Below are 16707 nucleotides of genomic sequence, written 5' to 3'. Positions count from 1 at the left end.
ACTTCACAAAGTTTCTAAGATCACAGGAGACGTCTGGAGAGTCCTAGGTACAATGGCAAGCCCTACAACTCTAAGGGATTGCTGGGCCAGCAAGGAGGGGGCTGGCAAATTGGTCCTGTTGTAAAGGAAGGTCAGGAGGGCTAGATTTGAACCAGACCTCTGGTGGCTGAGATGTTAAAGAATCAGCCTGCAATGCAGGAGACCCGGGTTTGATCCCTAGGCTGGGAAGATTCCCTTGGAGAAGGGAATGGCAACCCACTCCAGTATTCTTGCCTGGAAAATCCCACGGACAGAGGAGCCTGGCAGGCTAAAGTCTGTGGGGTCCCAAAGAGTGGGACAAGACTGAGCGACTAACACACTTTCACGAAGGGAAAGGAAAGAGAAGTCAGTCGTGTCCGACTCTTTGCGACCCCATGGGCTGTAGCCTGGAATTTTCCAGGCAAGAGTACCGGAGTGGATTGCCATTGCGTCAAAATACGAAAGGACTGGTTGAGCTTAGTTGTCCCTGATTGAAGGGTTAAGACGAGTACAGTTCAAATGCAGCCAGGGAAATCAGAGATGACTTCCTTGTAGACACTCAAGATTCGAGGGAGGGTCGGCTAGGTTTCCAACTGGCCGGTTTTCTCCCAGTCTCTCAGCACCCCGCCCAGCACCTGCCTGCGGTCCGCCCTCCCTGGGGGCCCGGCGCCCCCGCCCGCGCTCGCTCCTGGGCCCCCCAGGCCCCGCCTCTCCGGGGCCCGGGCCCGCCCCCCTTCCTCGGCGGGCGGGGCCCCGCAGCTGGGAGCCGAGCCCCTGCTTCGCAGCCGCTGCCTTGGAGCAGCCAGGCGCCCTCCGAGCGCCCGCGCGCCGAGCCCAGGTGAGTCCCGGTGGGTCGCCGCGTTGGGCCTGAGGGAGCACACCGAGCACCGCTTCTCAGCGCGTCGCGATGACTTTGAAACCGAAAACACATCGGCGGCAGGAGTCCGGCAGCTGCCTCCCCGCAGCCCGGCCCCCGCTCGCGCCCGGCGAGTCCCCGACGGCCGCGGCGGGTGCACGCGAGGAGGCCCAGGGGCCCGGACCCCGGGTCGGGAGAAGCCGGCGGGGCAGGTGGCCCCTGATGCGGGCGAGTGGGTGCGGTGTGTATTGGGTGGGGGGCGGTTGGGTTCCGCGGCCCGGAACGAGTTTTCTGAGCAGAGAAGGGGTATTCCGAGGATGGAGACTGGGGGTCCCGAGCTGGGGAGCGCCTCCAGGGCGAGGGTGTCCACTCCGCGGACCAGAGGCAGGTCGGGGTGCAACGGGCCGGGGAAGGACTTTAGGCGTGCCTGGCACGCGTGCCTGCAAACCCTTGTCTTCCCGCATGGCGCCGTGAGGCATCCGCTCTTTCCACTTTTGCAGGACCTTCCAGCCAGAATATTTTAGAATGAAGCTTAAATACTGGCATGCGTGGAACCTCAGGGGAGCCGTTCGATTGGGCGTGCTCATTTAGAACCACCCTCACCCCCAGCCAAGGAGAGCTCGAAGGGGTCTTGCAGGAAACCAAGACTCAGGTAGGAACGAGTTGCCCAGGGAACACCCAGAGAATTCGTGGAAACTGGGTTCTCCACAGCAGATGGCCTCGCCCTTGTTACTGCTCTGCAGGGTTTTGGCACTTCTGAGAATTCTCAGTGAATTCTGGGGCCGCTGCTCTTGCTACTAACCCCCCAGGGTGTCTCCTCTGACTCTCTGGGCTGTTTCTGCCCCCTCCTGCAGAGTTTCCATATTTGGCTATTTCAGATTTACTTTCATCAGAAGTCAGTTACCTCGCAGTGACGGTACCCAGGACTGCTAAGCGCTCGCGGTGGGGTTGGTGAAACGAGGCGTGGCTCCCAGCCGGGACTGTCCCCTGCGCACCCCACCCTCCACAGCCCCGGGCTCTGACCCGTGTCCCTTCCGGACAGGCCTCTAGTAACCAACTGAATTCAGTAAATATTTATTGGGCACCAGTGCTGGGTGAGAAGTGGGGAAGGGCCAATGGAATACATTCCTTCTTTCAGAGATACTTGCATTTTGAAAGGAGACATAAAATGAAAAGAAATTGGTTGAAGTGCTTCTGGGTATAGAACAGTTCTGGGGAGCGGGGGTGAGATAATTTTAGGCAGGGAAAGCCTGGGCTAGAACCTCTCAAATGGAGCATGCAGCTGCCTGCCTTGCCTTCCCCGCCTTCCCCACAGACAGCTGCAGACAGGGCTGTTAGCGCGATTGATGGTTTGGATGAAAACCTTATCATCTGAACACTCTCACCTCCAACTTCAATTTGAACAAGGGAGACAGACGTTGCTGCAGAAGAGATGAAGGTGCATTGGAGGCAGAAAATGTCCAACCTTTATTTATCAAGGTTGTTGTTGTTGCTGTTTTGGTTCTTGTTTTGGACTCGGTGGAATGGGCTGACCCTCAGATGCTGGAATCTCTCTCTCCCTGGGTTCTGGACACTGGGAGAAGAAAGCCTTCTGTCTGAGCCAAACTGCGGAAGCCCTGCCAGAGGGATGGTGGTGGAGGGGGAGACTTTCTCCGGTCCTCTGGGCTGAGGTCTGAGGACAAGCAGGGTTTCCACTGATCCGCAAGCATCATCCACCCGGCCTGGGTGGCAGAGTAGTGGAAAAACTATGGAAAGGCGATGGGGTCCCATTCGCTGGAAGTACTTGCTGTCACCACTGGAATGATTGCAGAGAGAGGGGGCTGGATGTCTGTGAGTCAGTCCCATCAGGCCAGCCTGAGAAGCAGACCTTCCGTGATTATCTCAGCTTTATTGAAGAGGACCCTGAAGGAGAAATATGAAAGCCTTGCTCATAAAGCCCTTCCCCTTTCAAAGCCTTTCCCCATTGCTCTGGGCATTTTGTTCTCATTTTGTCCTCCATGATACCCTTGAGAGTCAGGCCACAGCAGGATTATTGTTCACATGGCCCAGATGGGGAGGGTGAAGCACTGAGTGAAATAACCCTTTGGGCACCACTGCTGGGTGAGGCCTGGGTCTCCAAGGACTGTGGTTCCTCTGCCCCAGGCCCCTCACCTTGGTTTCTCAGAGCTACATCCACCCACCTCCAGCTCAGTGAGGGCTAAACAAGGGGAGGTGCCTGCATGCTGCCGCGCTTGGTTGCCTCTGACTCTTTGCGACTGTAGCCTGAGGACTGTAGCCCACCAGGCTCCTCTGTCCCTGGGAGTCTCCAGGCAAGAATACTGGAGTGGGTTGCCATTTCCTCCTCCAGAGGATCTTCCCAACCCAGGGACTGAACCCACATCTACCCAAGTCTCCTGCACGGTAGGTGGATTCTTTACTGCTGGGCCACCACGGCTTCCCTGGTGGGAAGAATCTGCCTGCAGTGTGGGAGGCCCAGGTTCGATCTCTGGTTTCAGAAGATATTCTGGAGAAGGGAATGGCAACCCACTCCAGTATTCTTGCCTGGAGAATCCCAGGGACAGAGGAGCCTGGCAGGCAAGGAGTCAGACGTGACTGAGCAACTAACAAGTGGACTCAGACTCTGATCATGCCTGGATGATCTGTTTCCGGTAACACAGAGCAAGTTTTCCTGGAGACTCTGCCCATGGCATGAACAGATACCACCTCTGTTAGTTCCACCTCCGCTAGCAAACTCAGGGTGAGACTCAGGGTATCTGGTCTTGTTTGTAGCCTGGCATCTAGCACAGAGGAGGACTAAACAGATGCTGGCATTGAATTCAGTGGAAGTGTGTCTCCCTTGGGCTTCGAGCTGCCGGGGTCCAATGGCTGAGAAATGCATCCTGGGTGGGGCTCTGGAGACACTGCGCTGCCAGCAGGACTCATCTGCACCCCGAAGTCAGCATAGCGCCGTCCAGTTGACAAATAGCTGTCTCACCTGCTGAACCACTCATCGCCTCGCCAAGAGCAGGGAGAGGCAGCTGCTGTCCTTGTACATTACCAGGCTGCAAGCTGGGCCTCAGACGTGACTTCAAACATCTCACAGCACGTGGGGAGTGGCCGGGACCCCAGCCCATGTCTTCTGACTCTAGTTCATGAGCTCTGATAGTTTTGTGGCTAGAGGAAACCAGGATTCTGGGCAGGAGGGTGGGGGGACCCAAAGAGCATTCATCAAAGTTTGCCTGACACCTCTGTCACCCATCCGGGTTCTTTAATAAGAGTCAGGAGACCAGGGCAGGAGGGCAGCAGCTGAGGCCTCCTCTGAACAGCAATACCTGTTCAGATGGTGGCTTTTCCCAACGTTCCTCTGGGGCAGGAGCTGTCACCCCAGTAGTGTTGTAGGTGGGGTGTGTGTGTGTGTGTCGGGGAACAAGCTGCAGGGCAGAAGTCACCCCCAGGGCTGCTGAGGCCAGAGCCAGGCTACAGCGTTTGCTGCTTTGCTCAGAGTGAAACTGCGTTTGGAGGGCCAGACAGCAACCGTTCCCCTCGGGTCCCCAGCAGGCCTTGTCTTGTGAGGAAGTGGGCTGGAGGGCCAGGGGGAAAATAAAAGTGAAAACACTCAGCGGTTCTCATAGAAAAATTCAAAGTCCCTTTGCGGTGACAGTGATAAGTCGTTTCTGCCCATTGGCACCTGGAGGCAGGCAGTGGTACATACAGGTGGGGATGGGGCTGTAGAGAGACCAGTGTGCAGCCAAGTGTTGGCGCAAGTCCTGTGGCCCCGGAGGTGACTGAGGGAGCCCAGGGAGCTCCCCGCCCCAAGGTTCGCGTTTGCGGGAAGGAGTACCCAGCTCACTTCCTTCCAGGAGAGCCTCACGCCTTTTTTCTTGACCCGCGCTCCATCATCACCTCTCTTCTCCAAGCCAGAGCATCCCCGAGGTTTCCTCTACAGCTTTTTTCTCTCTCGAGGAAAAGGAGCTCTCTTGACCAGCGGGAGGGCACCTTCTCCATCTACACCCCCGATCCTGCCCTTGCCTCTCTTGGAGACAGAGACAGACCCACTCCCTTCATAATTCCCTGGCCACTGACTCCTTCCCCTCTGCCACATGCTCCGTCTCTGTTAAACAGGACCCCACGCTTCCTCGTCCTTTCACCGACCAGCTTCTGGAAAGAGCAGCTGGCACTCGCCCTTGCCCTTGGCGTTCTCTTCCTCATCAGCTCCGTGCACCTGCCCCGCTGCCTGTGTTGCCCTTTGCAGGCTTCCAGGGCTGCTAATCCTCAGTCGCCAGCCTGCTCTGCAGCTGCTGCTCGGCTCCTGGAAGGGGGCTGCACTGTCCCCACTGATGTTTCCTTCCTTAACCTGGAGCTCCTTGTCCTCTTCCCGCCCTGAGCGGGGCCACGGCTGTGTCTTCTGGCTCCCCTGGAGCCCTGCAGTGCAGCCAAGGTTAACCAGCGCTCCCAGGGAAAGGCTGATCAAGTCTCTGCCTCTCAACTTCTTGGCCAGTTCAATTTGTGATGTTTCAGGAGCCCCTTGGGCTTCCCTTGTGGCTCAGCTGGTAAAGAATCTGCCCACAATGTGGGAGACCTGGGTTCGATCCCTGGATTGGGAAGATCCCCGGGAGAAGGGAAAGGCTCCCCACTCCAGTATCTGGCCTGGAGAATTCCACAGACTGTGTAGTCCGTGGGGTTGCAAAGAGTCGGACACAACTGAGCGACTTTCACTTTCATCGGAGCCCCTTAGACACTCACCCAAGGCCCCCCTTCCCCCGTGTTCTCCCTGACCTGACAGACATCCCTGCTGGGCCCTCATCATCTCGTCCCCGTCTCCAGCCCGTCCTGACCTGCTGTCTTTCCCTGGGGCTGCTGCCTGAGTTCCCCGGTCCAGCCCCCTCCTTCCTGTGATCCCTGAGCTGTCCGTCTGTCTTCTCTCCACACCGCTGCAGGGGGGCCTCCTTACTGCAGAGTCTAATCAAGACCTACTCTTTCCACTCACCGCGTGGTAGAAATAGTGTGGACTTCAGATCTGTTATTTATGACTTGCCAGTTGTCGTATGGTTGGGGCAAGTTGCCCAACTTCCATGAGTTTCTGTATTCCCACGGGTAAACAGAGATAGTAATGTCCCCCACTTGGGGTTGCTGGAAGGATTAAGTGAGCCAATTATATACACAGAGCCTAGTGTCTGGCAAGTATTCAACAAAGCTGGGTTTCTTCTTTTATGTTTTCGGCTGCATAGGGATTTGTGGGGTCTCTGGGGAGGTGGAAAATGTTTGTCTAGCCTGAAAGCATTCAAATTTAAATTAAAAACAGAGAGCACAAGAGCTGCCACGTGCCAGGGTAGACCATCATTTAAACTAGCCTACTGCTTCCATTCTGCAGTCTCTAGACCAGGCCAACCTCAAGGGCCAGAGTAGGCGAACCTCCACGGGGCAGGGCATGGTTGTGCTGAGCCCACAGCAGGTAGAGGGCAGAGAGTGGGTCTAACAATCCCAGATAAAAGGAGGCCCAGCTCCAGGGGTGGATATCAAAGGGAGATTTCCAGTCCTTGAGAAAGACTCGTGGGCAGAGCAGTGCAACTTTGGAGGCATAATAGTGCTGGGCAGCGAGGCAGCATGGGGACCCAGCAGAAGAAATAAAATGGATTTGGGAAGCCAAATACAGGCACTGGCTTGCTCACCAGGAACAGAGCCGTCACTTCAGTGGAATCAACTGTGAGGTCAGAGCAGATTGAGGAGTGAGTCGACTTGGGGCCAAACTGCCAGCCAGACCCCTCTCTGTGCTCCCTTCCTAAGGGGGTGGCTCGGGACAGCCCCATCTGTGCCCTGAGCCTCCATTAGAGGAGCCCTTGATGCTGGAGGATGGAGGTGGGGGTGGGCATGGAGTTAAGCTGAGCTAGTCATGAAAGTCTGTCTTTTGCCTTCAGGATGTGGGGACTCTGAGAAAGAGACTGGGCAGATATCCCTGATACAACCTAAGATAACGTCCCATGCTTCCCTGGGTTAAAGGCAAAAAAGTGAAGGCTTGAATGCTAAGTAGATGCAGAATAAAAGAAATGACTTAAGCAACTGGTGGGATCATTCCAGGAAGCCCCTCCTGAAGAATGGGAGGACGGAGGGCTGGGAGGAGGCTGAGGAATACTGGGCTGTGGGCAAAGGCGTTTCTGCAGGACATAGGAAGGAATGTGTGCTCAGTGGGTCTGACTCTTTGCGACCCCGTGGACTGTAGCCCCCCAGGCTCCTCTCTCCATGGGATTTCTCAGGCAAGAATACGGGAGTCAGTTACCATTTCCTCCTCCTGGGGATCTTCCCAACCCAGGGATCAAACCCTTGTCTCCATTTCCTGCATCTGCTGCATTGGTGGCAGATTCTTTACCACAAGCCACCTGGGGAGCCAGGTGAATAGTTGTTCTTAATGGAGGGAAAGTAGATTATTCTAGAATGGATTGATATTGAGGTAGTTGTTATAGAAAAACACCCAATAATTGGGGATTTGCTGCAACCTCTCCATAGCGTTCCCACAGACCTTCCTCCAAAATGTCCAGTGCCATGTATTTGCTTTGGATGGGCACATGGTACACTCTTTCAATCTTTCCTCGATGCTGACAAAAATTCCATATGCATGAGTTCAGTGGTTCACTGACACTGGATCTGTCTAACAAGTGTGACTTCTATAGCCCCTATCTCTTCCACCTTGTGACTATATTGCTGGGTTACGCTGGGTTGAACAGCTGCAGGGCCTTGTCAACTAAAAAAAAAAGATGCACAACCTGAGAGCTGTGACTTCCCTTTTATTTGGGGCAAATTGAGGACTGCAGCCTGGGAGACAGCACCGCAGATAGTTCTGAGAAACTGATGCAAAGAGGTAGTGGGGGAAGGTCAATACATAAGATTTTGGTGAAGGGGAAGTTCAAGGCAAGCAAATGTTTACTTTACAAGAGGCTTCCTGCTAGTCACAAGGAGTTGTCATCATGAAGGGATTTAGTGCTTTTCTAGATATGAAGAGAGGCAAGGATTTGGGATTATGAAATTAGTTCCTGAAAATATCTAACTATCTAAAGACCTGTTCCCAAAACCATCCCAAAGAAAAAGAAATGCAAGAAGGCAAAGTGGTTGTCTGAGGAGGCTTTACAAATAGCTGAGAAAAAAAAGGGAAGCAAAAAGCAAGGGAGAAAGGGAAAGATATACCCAACTGAATGCAGAGTTCCAGACAATAGGAAGAAGAGATAAGAAAGCTTCGCAAATGAGCAATACAAAGAAACAGAGGAAAACAATAGAATGGGAAAGACTCGAGATGTCTTCAAGAAAATTGGAGATATCAAGGGAACATTTCATGTAAGGATGGGCACAGTAAAGGACAGAGATGATAAGAACCTAGCATAAGCAGAAAAGATTAAGAAGAGGTGGCAAGAATACACAGAAAAACTATATGAAAAGGTCTTAATGACCAGGATAACCACAATGGTGTGATCACTCACTTAGAGCCAGATGTCCTGGAGTGTGAAGTCAAGTGGGCTTTCGGAAGCATTACTACAAACAAAGCTAGTGGAGGTGATGGAATTCCAGCTGAGCTATTTAAAATCCTAAAAGATGAATATGTTGAAATACTGCACTCAATATGCCAGCCAATTTGGAATAGTCAGCAGTGGCCATAATACTGGAAAAGGTCGGTTTTCATTCCAATTCCAAAGAAGGGCAATGCCAAAGAACGTTCAAACTATCATACAGTTGCTCTCATTTTGCAGCCTTTGACTGTGTGGATCACAATAAACTGTGGAAAATTCTGAAAGAGATGGGAATACCAGACCACCTGACCTGCCTCTTGAGAAATCTATATGCAGGTCAGGAAGCAGCAGTTAGAACTGGAAATGGAAAAACAGACTGGTTCCAAATAGGAAAAGGAGTACATCAAGGCTGTATATTGTCACCCTGCTTATTTAACTTCTAAGCAGAGTACATCATGAGAAACGCTGGGTTGGAAGAAGCACAAGCTGGAATCAAGATTGCCAGGAGAAATATCAATAACCTGAGATATGCAGATGACACCACCCTTATGGCAGAAAGTGAAGAGGAACTAAAAAGTCTCTTGATGCAAGTGAAAGTGGAGAGTGAAAAAGTTGGCCTAAAGCTCAGCATTCAGAAAACGAAGATCGTGGCATCTGGTCCCATCACTTCATGGGAAATAGATGGGGAAACAGTGGAAACAGTGTCAGACTTAATTTTTTTGGGCTCCAAAATCACTGCAGATGGTCATTGCAGCCATGAAATTAAAAGATGCTTACTCCTTGGAAGAAAAGTTATGACCAACCTAGATAGTATATTCAAAAGCAGAGACATTACTTTGCCAACTAAGATCCGTCTAGTCAAGGCTATGGTTTTCCTGTGGTCATGTATGGATGTGAGAGTTGGACTGTGAAGAAGGCTGAGCACCGAAGAATTGATGCTTTTGAACTGTAGTGTTGGAGAAGACTCTTGAGAGTCCCTTGGACTGCAAGGAGATCCAACCAGTCCATTTTGAAGGAGATCAGCCCAGGGATTTCTTTGGAAGGAATGATGCTAAAGCTGAAGCTCCAATACTTTGGCCACCTCATGCAAAGAGTTGACTCATTGGAAAAGACTCTGATGCTGGGAAGGATTGGGGGCAGGAGGAGAAGGGGACAACAGAGGATGAGATGGCTGGATGGCATCACTGACTCAATGGACTTGAGTCTGAGTGAACTCCGGGAGTTGGTGATAGACAGGGAGGCCTGGCATGCTGCGATTCATGGGGTTGCAAAGAGTCGGACACGACTGAGCGACTGAACTGAACTGAACTGAACTGAACTGAAAGAGTCGGCACGACTGAGCGACTGAACTGGAACTGAAGGTTATGCTCATCACTTCATGGGAAATAGATGGGGAAACCATGGGGAAAGTGTCAGATTTTATTTGGGAGGGCTCCAAAATCACTGCAGATGGTGATTGCAGCCATGAAATTAAAAGACGCTTCTTGGAAGGAAAGTTATGACCAACCTAGATAGCAAATTCAAAAGCAGAGACATTACTTTGCCAACAAAGGTCCATCTAGTCAAGGCTATGGTTTTTCCAGTGGTTTCGTATGGATGTGAGAGTTGGACTGTGAAGAAAGCTGAGCACTGAAGAATTGATGCTTTTGAACTGTGGTGTTGGAGAAGACTCTTGAGAGTCCCTCGGACTGCAGGGAGATCCAATCAGTCCATTCTAAAGGAGACTGGTCCTGGGTGTTCTTTGGAAGGAATGATGCTAAAGCTGAAACTCCAGTACTTTGGACTGCAAAGAGTTGACTCACTGGAAAAGACTCTGATGCTGGGAGGGATTAGGGGCAGGAGAAGAAGAGGACAAGAGAGGATGAGGTGGCTGTATGGCATCACCAACTCTATGGATGTCAGTTTGAGTGAACTCCGGGAGTTGGTGATGGACAGAGAGGCCTGGCGTGCTGCAATTCATGGGGTCGCAAAGAGTCGGACACGACTGAGTGACTGAACTGAACTGAAGGTTATGCTCAAAATCCTTCAAGCTAGGTTTCAACAGTATGTAAACAGAGAACTTCTAGATGTACAAGCTGGGAGGCACCAGAGATCAAATTGCCAACATTTGTTGGATTGTAGATAGCAAGGGATTCCCAGAAAAACATGTACTTCTGCCTCATTGACTACGCTAAAGCCTTTGACTGTGTGGATCACAACAAACTGTGGAAAATTCACTTAATTCTTTAAAGTGATGGGAATACCAAACCACCTTACCTGCCTCTTGAATGTAGGTCAAGAAGCAACAGTTAGATATGGACATGGGACAAACGGACTGGTTCCAAATTGGGAAAGGAGTACGTCAAGGCTGTATATTGTCACCCTGCTTATTTAACATATATGCAGAATACATCGTGCGAAATGCCGGGCTGGATGAATCACAAGCTGGAATGAAGATTGCCAGGAGAAATATCAATAACCTCAGATATGCAGATGATATCACTCTAATGGCAGAAAGAGAAGAGGAACTTTAGTTCCTCTTGATGAAGGTGAGAGAGGAGGGTGAAAAAACTGGCTTAAAACTCAATATTAAAAAAAAAAACTAAGATCATGACATCTGGTCCCATCACTTCATGGCAAATAAAAGGGAAAACAGTGCAACAGGGACAGACTTTATTTTCTTGGGCTCCAAAATCACTGTGGACAGCGGCTGCAGCCACAAAATTAAAAGAGTTGCTCCTTGGAAGGAAAGCTATGACAAACTTAGACAATGTATTAAAAAACAAAGTCATCAGTTTGCCAACGAAGGTCCACCTAGTCAAAGGTGTGGTTTTTCCAGTTGTCATGTACAGACGTGAGAGCTGGACCGTAAAGAAGGCTAAGTGCCAAAGAACTGATGCTTTCAAATTGTGGTACTGGAGAAGACTCTTGAGAGTCCCTTGGACAACAAGGAGATCAAACCAGTCAATCCTAAAGGAAATCAACCCTGAATATTCATTAGAAGGACGGATGTTGAAGCTGAAACTCCAATACTTTGGCCACCTGATGTGAAGAACTGACTCATTGGAAAAGACCCTGATGCTGGGAAAGATTGAGTGCAAGAGAAGGGGGCGGCAGAAGATGAGATGGTTAGATAGCATCACCGACTCAAAAGATACAAATTTGAGCCAACTCTGGGAGATAGTGAAGGACAGGGAAGCCTGGCGTGCAACAGTCCACGGGGTCACAAAGAGTTAGATGGGACTTAGAGACTGAACAGCAACAAAAGGTCTGTCCCACCAGTTTCCCTGGAGCACAGAGTGCTTCACTCTCCAGCCTGAACTGCCTTCAGGGGGTGGTGAAGGTCAGCAGCTGCAGCAGCACAGGGTTCCGTCTCCGCAGAGGGAGATGGCAAATGCCCTTGGCAAGCGCCTGTTTGGAGGTGATAGCCTTCTATACCTGACCTATCTGTTCCTAACTTTCTTCATATCATTTCTCCTGCCTGGAATGCCTCCTTGTTTTAATCTACTATTTCATGCCTCTTTCACTCTTTTCAAAGAAAACTCAAAATTTGTTTCTCATTAGAAAGGCTGGCCCCCAAGTCCATGCCCAGGTTCAATAATTTGCTAGGAGGACTCACAGGATTCAGGGAATAGTCATACAGCTAGGGTTTTTCACAGTGAAAGGATGCAAGACAAAATCAGCGGAGGGAAAAGGCACTTGGGACAAAGTCTGGAGGAGACCAGGTGCGTGCTTCCAAGTGTCCTCCCCCAGTGAAGTCACACAGGACGTGCTTAATCCATCCTGCACTGTGAATTGTGGTAACGCCTGTGAAATGTCATCTATCGGGAAAGCTCGTTGGATACTCAGCATTGAGGGTTTTTTCTGGAGACTGGTCATATAGGCACCTTCTGCATAGCATACACCAAAAATCCCAGACTTCCAGAAAAAAAAAAAAAAAAAAAAAACAGCAACAAAAACAGCAGATGTTCAACCCAAACCATATTGTTTGCACAGTTTAGGTACCACGAGCAACTCAGGGTGGGGAGAGCCCACCCCAAATCCACCTTCCCAGACATCATGCAAGGGCTCTCTAGGGGTGGCAGTTGCAGCCCTGCTATCTTAACCCCTTCCTGCCCAGCTTCCCTGCATAATCCCACCTCAGTCAGTTCACTCAGTCTTGTCCAGCTTGTTGCGATCCCATGGACTGTAGCACGCCAGGCTTCCCTGTCCATCACCAACTCCCGAAGCTTACTCAATTCATGTGCACTGAGTAGGTGATGCCATCTGACCATCTCATCCTCTGTCGTCTGCTTCTCCTCCTGCCTTCAATATTTCCCAGCAGCAGGGTCTCTTCCAAGGAGTCAGTTCTTTGCATTAGGTGGCCAAAGTACCGGAGTTTCAGCTTCAGCATCAGTCCCTAACTAATCCCACCTCAGTGCCTAACTATAATTATGCTACAGAGAGAATCCCCCCATGTGAGGGGCCAGAAGACCTGGGTTCAAGCCCAACATGGCCATCTACTTCTGGGTGATCCTTTGGATCCCCCAAACTTCATTTTCTTATTTGGAAAAGGAGAGTCGTAGTTCTTCTTTGTAGATTTCCAGGGTGACTGTGAGGATCAAGTGAGATGACTTAGTAGGTATCCACCCCGCTTGGTTGAGCACCTGCTATGTCCAGGGCTGTGAGTGAGCTTGCAGGGCATGGAGGGAATCGTGGTGCAGTGGCTTTGATAGGAGACAAGCCCAAGGTTGAGTCCCGGCCCGGAAGTTGGCAGCTGTGTCACCCTGATCATGCTCTTTGAGCTCCCTGAGCTTCAGGACCTGATCTGCAAAAGGTGAGCGTGAGTCATGAAACTAGTGCCTATCGTTCATGGGGCTGCTGTGCAGAGTACATGCAACAACCCAAAGGAAGCAGCTAGCCACAGTATCTAGCACACTGCAGGCACCCAAAGGGGCAGCTGTTCGTTTACTCAGATATTCGAGTGCTTGCTTGAGACACAGTCCCAGCCCTGCTTTCCATGTGTGGATGCAGACTGATATTGAACAGATAATTGCCTTAAAAATGAGTGTACTCAGAAGTGCGATGAAGGAGAAGTCCAGTGTGATGATGGGCTTGTGCTGAGGAAGAAGGGGGCCAAGCTGGCTGAGGGGGCCTGTGAGGCTTCACTGCATAGCGAGGCTTAAGCTGGGCTCGGATGACTTGAGTTCAGTGAGAGGTGGGGGTCGGGGAGGGGATGTTTCCAGAGCAGAGACAAGAGCGTGAGCAAAGGGAGACCAGTCTTAGGATGAGGGCTGGGGGAAAGAAGGGTCTCCACTCCTGTGAGGAATGGCAAAAAAAAAAAAAAAAAAAAAGCCAGAGAGGCTGGAGAATAAGGGGTGGGGAGTGAGGTGCCCTGGAGAAGTGGGCGGGGCCATGGTTAGCTCAGTGACGGGTTTGGAACCGTGAGAGTGATGCGAGGCGGTGGAAAGTCTGTGGGAGTAAGAACACTGTGACTTTTTCAGAGGCCAGTCAGGCTGCTGTGTGGGGGATTCCTGGGGGCGGAGCGGTGAGTAGGGTAGGGAGACCCGCTTTACGAGGGGAGGCCCATAGCAGGAGACCGGTGCAGAAGGGAGGGTGGTGTGAACTGGGTTTGAGAGGAGGAGGGAAGGCTCTGCCAGGGATGATTCCAGTTGTCTGGGCACAACAGCAGGATAAAAAGTGGCCCTTCCTGGAGAGGGAGCCCTGCAGAGAGGAGATATCAGTTCCGTTTTGGGTGTGTTGGTGCTGGGGTCCTGTGAAACCCTGAAAAGGAGACACCAGGTGAGCAGTAGCCCATGTGGGCCCAGACGCAGTGGGGACACTGGGGAGCGGCTAGTTTGTTTGTGGTCTTTGATGGCAGGACACTGTGGTTTCGGGGAAGCTAAAGGGAAAGAGTGTTTTAAAGTGTGCCTTTGGGGTGAGGGTGGGGGTTGGGGTCACTAATATCTGATGTAGCTGGGAAGCCAGCTGAGATAAAGTTGGGAAATTGACTACTGGCTTAAGTGACCCGGAAGTCCCTGGGCCCTGGGTGAGAGCAGCATGGGGCGCTTGGTAGGGGTGTTAGCCAGGCCCAAGTGGGCTGAAGACTGGATGGATCGGCTTGACCAGAGGCCGGTGGGGATGGTCACTCCACTGCATGAGGCGGGGTGGGAGGCGGTGTCAGGAGGTTTGGCTGGGAGAGGAAAGCAAGCTCGAGCTTCTTAGGCAAATGTGAGAGTGGGAATTTGGAAGGTGGCTTGCCTCTGAGAAGAGACCTGTGCTTCTGTGAGTGCCAAGGAAGGAGGCAGCTGAATGGGAGAGGCTGAAGGGAGGAGGCTGAAGTCTGGGGCATGACGAGAGCCTGGTGCAGAGGCTGCCTCTGCGAGGGGGTGTGGGCCGCGGAGCAGACCCCCCACCCCAACCCACACAGGGGGACAGAGCATGCAGGACAGAGCTCTGCTCAGTGGCAGGAAGTGGAGGTGGCTCTGGTCGGAAGACGTTTGTTTTCTGTGCAGTAGGAAGGGAAGTTTCCTGGTGAGATGGAGGGAGATGTGATCAAGGTCTGTGGAGAGGAGAGAGGCTTGAAACAGATGTTGGAAACGAGAGAGTGAGCTGAAAGGCAAGCTGGCCCAGAGCCCTGTGACCTGTTCTCCTGAAAGAAGTCTCTGGTGAAATACTCAAGCCAACGTGATTTTGAATCTCTAGAACCTTGTGAGGTGCCTCAGTGAGGATCCCATAACTATTTGGGGGGGGGGGGGAAAGTCCTTCTTAGCATTTTCCCGCCTTCCCACATACCTGTCTGCCCACCCAGGGGCTGCTTCATGCTGGTGGGACCGAGGAGCATCATTGAGGCTCCAATCTTCCAACCACCTCCTCATGCCCACTACCCCTCCACCCACCAAGTGCCCATCATCGGCCAGCTTTGCCTTCTCCAGCTGTGACCAGTAGACCACCAGGACTCAGAACAGACTGTCAGGCCCTGGGAAGCACGCTCAGTGGGAGAGAGCCTGTCCTGCCTCCTCCAGAAACTCCTGAGGCTGTTGTTCAGTCTTTCGTGAGTTCTTACTGATCGCCCAGCATGTGCCCTGTTCTAAGTATTGCTTTCCTCCAGAAGCAGAAGAAACATTCCCGGAGGTAGAAGAAACATTCCCGCCCTCACGGAGCTTATATTCTGGCAGGAAGGTAGTAAAGAAGCAAGCACCTGGCATGCTGCATGGTAATAATTGCTTTGAGGAGGAATGCAGCAGGCTAGGGGGCTGCTGGGATGTTATGATTCCAGATGGGTTGCGAAGTCCTTGCCTGTGAGCTCACGTATGAGCAGGGAAGTGAGGAATGAGCTATTCAGGGGTCGGGGGTGCGAGCATTCCAGCAGGGGGACAGCACGCAGGAGGCGCGTCTGCCAGTCAAGAGAGAGCCAGGCTCGTGCGACTGGTGTGTCCTGGGAAATAGAGATGGAGAATGGAGACCAGGTCACAGGACTCTGAGGACACCGGCTCATGCCCTGAGTGTGATGGGGTCCTTGGGGCAGAGGAGGGACATATATCTGACTCTATTTGACTGCTGGGTTATGAACACACTGTGAAGGGACAGAGGCAGAGGAAGAGACCAGCCAGGGGACAAGGGCTGTACCTAGTGGGGATGATGGTGACTTAGACTGGGATGGTTATGCTGACAGTATGAGACATGGGTAGATAATGTTTGGAGGAACAGCCAATAGGATTTGGTGTTGTGGGATGGAGAGAGGGAGGAGCCAAGGATGACTTCACAGCTCTTGGTCCAAGCTTCAGGTGGATTGGTGCTGCCCGTTTACTGAGCTGGGGGAAGGTGGTGGGAGGAGCCAGCTGGATGGAGGAAGACGGGATGACTCATGTTTGAGATATTTAATGAATAAATGTGGAGGTCTGGACTAGGCATTCGGGATGACTCATATTCAGGACGGGGACCCAGCCTGCAGATAGGAACCAGGAAATTTTCAGCCTTAGATGACATCTGAGCCCCGATGAGCTCACAAGAGCACCAGTGTAGGTGGAAGCGGGAAGAGGGACAGCACCAGCCCAGGTGCCAGAGAGATGGGGCAGTGAGGAATGGCCAGCGAGGAGAAGGTGATCTGGAAGCTGGCACATGTCACACTGTACCAGGCTAGAATCCAGCTGGGGAACTTGTTAAAAAGGCAGACTTCTGGGTACTACGGAGGGATCCTGATTCTGAAACATGTTAATTAGGGCACTCTCAACTATTGTGGGCTTCCTTAGGTGGCGCTAGTGGTAAAGAACCTGCCTGCCAATGCAGGAGACGTAAGAGATGATGGTTCAGTCCCTGGGTCGGGAAGATCCCCTTGGAGAAGGGATGGCTACCCACTTCAGTATCTTGGGCTTCCCTGGTGGCTCAGACAGTAAAAAATCC

The 16707-nt window shown here is 51.9% G+C and overlaps 1 protein-coding gene across 12 annotated transcripts in view; it reads left to right on the top strand.

The window, feature by feature from the left end:
• The first annotated feature begins 794 nt into the window (after window positions 1–794).
• The window catches only part of TRAF5 (TNF receptor associated factor 5), a 45840-nt gene continuing 29927 nt past the window's right edge, over window positions 795–16707 (top strand). For 8 of the 12 annotated variants that reach the window (XM_060396218.1, XM_060396216.1, XM_027975972.2 and 5 more), the window contains exon 1: window positions 795–856. The gene's annotated coding sequence lies outside the window, so the exon portion shown is untranslated. Of the gene's footprint in view, window positions 857–1374; window positions 1527–16707 lie in introns of all 12 variants that reach the window. The other 4 variants (XM_060396217.1, XM_042229236.1, XM_060396213.1 and 1 more) reach the window with 1 other exon arrangement.

Source organism: Ovis aries, chromosome 12, assembly GCF_016772045.2.
Source record: "Ovis aries strain OAR_USU_Benz2616 breed Rambouillet chromosome 12, ARS-UI_Ramb_v3.0, whole genome shotgun sequence".
Classification (NCBI taxonomy): Eukaryota; Metazoa; Chordata; class Mammalia; order Artiodactyla; family Bovidae; genus Ovis; species Ovis aries.
This window is presented reverse-complemented; position numbering and strand designations above follow the sequence as displayed.